The sequence below is a fragment of the Magnolia sinica genome, chromosome 19 (genome assembly GCF_029962835.1).
Source record: "Magnolia sinica isolate HGM2019 chromosome 19, MsV1, whole genome shotgun sequence".
NCBI classification, from domain to species: domain Eukaryota; kingdom Viridiplantae; phylum Streptophyta; class Magnoliopsida; order Magnoliales; family Magnoliaceae; genus Magnolia; species Magnolia sinica.
The window spans coordinates 9,329,380-9,334,663 of record NC_080591.1 but is presented as its reverse complement, the minus strand read 5'-3'; positions in this window follow the sequence as shown (position 1 = coordinate 9,334,663).

Here is a 5,284-nt window from a genome sequence, read left to right as displayed (position 1 = left end):
TAAACTACAGCTAAAACTCCCTAAAAATATTTATGACTTTACTACTTTTAGTAAGTGTCCCGGTGGCTTAACCACATTATTCTCCTAATTTTTCTAAGAACTTTTCATGGCCCAACTCCTAAATCTCAAAGGTTGAAGACTTATAATAAAACTAAAACTTACTAAAAATAGTAAAAACAGAAATAAAGGGAATTCAACTGACAATCTAATGGAATCTCGCAAATTCGGGGTAGGCAACCCAGCGTAGCGGGGTTGGTTGGCTAAAGTAGCTCGTCTTACACCAAAATCATATATGGTATGTCAAGTAACTCATTCCACTTTGCGAGATATGCCTGTTTTAAGGTTCCGACGATCTTGATGACTTCCACCTCCAATCGGACCTTCTCTGGTCCATCTTGGACATGAAAGTGTCCACAACCCGCTCTACATCACATCTACAGTAGGGTCTACAATTTGAACGGTCCACGAGGTTATGATTCATCCACACCCCTGCCCTGTATATGAAGCTTTACGTGGTCCTCATCATATATGTTAACCATGGCAACTGGCCAGGTCTTCATGGATCAGGGTCCACGCGACCTAAACCCATGAGAAGTAGGGCTAAAATCTCACACACAGGCCCAGCCTACTTAGTAATTTTGCCTTCAGCTTTGGGCCAAAAGCCCATCCATTAACATCATAAATGATGGTCTGTTTAGGAATTCATGTCTGAACTTGACAGAAATTTTGTAGGATAACCTTAGTAAGCCCGTTTATTAATTGGGTGGCCTCCATTAAAGGCCCAATTGTTGATGTGTCTGGAAAATCAATGTAAACCTTAGCTATTGATGATGTAGATGTGATATTGATGATCTTAGTCATGGATCATGAAGTTCACGAGTCTTTGCTGGGTGTGGCTTTGATGGATCCCCACATCCACCGAGGTGGGTGGAATTTATACTGCAAATATCAAAGCATAAATCTAAAACTTAGTCCACTCAAAACTCAGTTGAATGTCAATTCAACTCGACTTTCAAGATTTTGAGCCAAGTCTCTTGGAAACTCACTCGAGGCCGTAGCTTGATTGAGACTCGACAAGACTCGTTAAGCTGACTACATTTGACTTGTGTGACCAGACAGAAGACACTAAAATTTTAAAGGATAACCTCAAAGAAAAGTCCATAGTTACTACTATCACTTCATTCACTAGCATTTTGCTTTCCAATTTAAGTTTATTTATTAGAATATGGAATCGAGTCTATTAAAGATTCAGTAAATTCTTCGAGTTGACTCAATTGACTAGTCATAAGCCGAGTCAAGCTTTGGAGATTTTGAACTATGCCTCTTTAAGTTCAAATTAAGAAACGATCAATAGTTGAATTAGTCCATATATGAAAATTTTGAAGCATTCAATCCATCCACAATGAGTCATATCGTATAAATGGTTTTAGTCATTGAAACATAACCTTAGAATAGAACCCATCACTCTTTTAATGAAGGTGGCTCAATTGATGGTTAGTGTACGCCAATAGGCTGAGACTAGGACATTAATTCATCATTGCGATGGGTTCGTCCACTGAGAGAGAGAGAGAGAGAGAGAGAGAGAGTATTCAGGCCAAGCTGACAGGCCGTCGTATTTGATATAAATCTGGCCCGACTGAAAAACGGGATTGAATTTTATACCTGAGCTCGACCCTCAGGCCTGATACATCCAAGTTCGCCATCTAGTGGGCCTGCCCAGCCCATTGACAGCACTAGAGGAAACCCTACTGCCACTCTCTCGTTTTGGATGTTTCCTTTCCAGCTGACGTGTGGGAGGGTTTCACCGCTCCTCGGGCTGGCCCCACCACCAATATGTCCTAAGATATAAATTTCAAGCCTGTCCACATATCATCAGCTCTGCCACGCATGTACATTGAATATGGTAATCTTTTGACTGTCCACTCTTCTCGTACACGTGGTTCATTTGATGAGTGGGCTGCCAGCATGTTTATGGTGTCCCTACTTGATGAATGGTTCAGATCTTACACCATAATTAATTGGGACACAACCACGAAGATGTCCTTGAGAAATGCACTCCGTTGGTCATTTTTTTCCAACTCAATTTAGGATATAAGGCCGATACAAACCTCCGGTAAGCCAAATCACAAGAAACCATTGGAACCTTCCGAGGGCTGACCATGATGTTTATATGATATCCATACCACTCGTAAAATTATTCCCATTTGGATTGCCTTAAAAACATATATTAGCTTGATCCAAAACTTCCGTGGCTCACGAAAGTTTTAGAGGTAGCTTAATCCCCCATCTCTCGTGTGTGCTCAACTTGAGTTTTGGATTTACCTTGCTTTCAACCTCATGCCCTAACACGAGCCAGCAAAATTGATGAACCGTGGGTATCACATGCACATCATGGTGGGCCCTTGTAGCTTCTTCTATAGGGGCGAATGATCCGCTGAGTGAGAGTTGGGCTCATTTGAGAGCTTCTATTTGAAATGTATTGGAATTCACATCCCAATTACACTCCAATTAAGGTGATTCCAAATTCTTTAGTAGTATTGTTTGACAGCTTGTAATTAGAATGTACTAGAATCCAAACCTTCCATTTTGAAGCTTTATTTGAAATTTTAAAAGCTATTTATAAGACTGGGATTAGATTAATTAAATTAGCTTTAATATTCCAAAATACTATATATGTGATATTTGATAGAATAATTGTAACAAGCCTATTGAAATATATACCTTGTCAAAATTGAGGAAGTTTGGAGTCTCAAGTAGGCCACAAATATAAAGATCATAAACAAGCAACTCACTGGCATTTTGTAATCATCCCTGGTTAATGCTTAGACAATTTATATCATTCTATTAACGTGATTTTAGTGCTACATATGATAAATGAATTATTTTTTAATTATCATCAATGTGCCAGCCACGTATGCAATATATTTGATAGCTTTAGTGACACATTTGTTATATGTGCAATTCTCCTCCTTTGAAAAGGAAACTAAAAACACTCCGATTGCACCTCAAATCATTAAAAGAAAAGAGAGAGAGAGAGTCCGATTGCACCTCAAATCATTAAAAGGAGAGAGAGAGAGAGAGAGAGAGAGAGAGAGAGAGAGAGAGAGAGAGAGAGATAGAGAGAGAGAGAGAGAGAGAGAGAGAGAGAGAGAGAGAGAGAGATTTCCAAACACACAAAAAATACACAATTGAAATACATTTAATTTCATTTACCTCCAAATATACCTTGCCAAACGATAGATTTAGAAGCAAAATCTCCCAAAATCCTCTCAAATATCCTCAATTACACTAAAAAATAAGGTGCCAGACAGTCCTATTGTCCTGTTACAAGGAAATGTCCCCCATAGCTTCTTTAGGATGAGTGAGAAGTAGCTATACGTGTAACTTACCGATGGTCAGACTGCAAGGCCCTTCCTCCACCATTGAACCAATGAATGCGGTTCGCACTTGTGACTTATGGGCCCCAATCTGGATGACTAATCCCAAACCATATTGATCAGTCCATTAATCCTACCTGTGAGGCACACTAGTTTACTGGCTGAAATGGACGTGGGCCGTTCATCAAGTGGGTTCGCCGTGACCAATGCAATAGATCAAAGACAGCTCACTCCACTTATCAGGTAGGCCACATGAGAACTATGACCCTGGAACGTTGCACTACTTGTTGGGCCTTTTGAAGATATACGCTAGCGGCCCATCAGCCTTGTCAAATTCATGGCCCTCCATTCTAGCCCAAGTCTGGCTCAAACCAGACCTGACTCAGACTGTCCACGTAGGTATAATAGTTCGTTCATCCAAACCATCAATCTGCTTGGACCCATAATTACCTCTCTCTCTCTCTCTCTCTCTCTCTCTCTCTCTCAAATTAGAGGATCCAAGTCACCAATCTTAGAGCAACTTCCTGTTGAATGTATAGAAATGTTTGGATTGGGCATAGTCCATCCATGATGGGCCCAACTGACTAATTATGGTGTAGATGATCATTAAGCTATAGGTCCAATAGTCAAAACTAGAAACCTGAGCATATATAACATGCAAATGGCATATGTGTCTTACATTCAAGCCATTCATAAGGTAGTGTGCACCTTGAACATGTCCATGTACCAAAAATCAAGTTTACTTATGGGATGAGCCACCACTGTATAATGAATTCAGATTGTTGGGTTTATTTCATGCCACCCACTTTTCTCATGCAAGCTTGATACATATGCCTGATCAGCAGGAAAAATTCATTTTTGGCATCAGGGATGTTCACAGCACAACCAACCTAATAAATAGACCTGATCTTTTATGAATGTGCAATAAGGAATAGGGACCTCTATTAAAACCCTGTTTTCTTGTATTTTTGTTGCTCCCCTCCTGTGGGGCCCACCACAAACTCTCGCATATGTGTGCCACGTTGGTGCATCCGACATGAAAAAATAAAATAAAATCTATACCACATATAATGTTGGAGCCCTTTAACTTAAGGCATTTATCCTTTCAACTCCTTTTTATGATAGCTACGTACATTACTTCTTCTCTTCTAGCATAGACAGAAAATAAAGAGTTAGTGAGCCCATGCCACAAAAGTTCTATCATGTCTACTATGATGAATATATAACATGTACACTTATATAAATTACATTGACTCATGTTAGGATGCATTCCCTCATGTTTTGGATGTAGCCCAAAAATAAGTTAGTTTGAAAGCTAAGTGAATAAGACCAGTTAGAAAAAGTGAGCAGGGCCACCCACCATTCAGGAAATCGGATCAATTAGCTGGGAAGATCCAACCTGGTTGACCTACAGTGCAACCCTGATCATGGGCCCACCTCGATGTATGCCTTGTATATCCACATCGTCCATCCATTTGCCAGTTGGTCCTGTAAATGAAGCAGATACAAATCTCAGGTGGACCACCCCACATGAAACAACGTTGAACACCCATTATTAAAAACTTCCTAATGTCTACTTAAATATTTGTTTGCCAACCAACCCGTTGATAAGATCACATAGACCTGAATGAAGGGAAAACACGAATAGCAGCTTAATCCAAAACTTTCGTGCCCTCAAGAAGCTTTAGACGGTGGGATTTCAATCTCTACTGTGTGGTCTACCTGAGTTTATATGTCTCATTTTTTGCATCATGCCCTAAAATAAGCGGGCAAAACGGATGGATGGAGTGGATACACAACACACACATCAAGGGAAGCCCCACCGTCATGGCCACACCCACCTGGCTCGATCCAGGGTGGCAGCTAATCCGCTTCCTCCATGATTCCCTTCCTTGTCTGTCTCTCAC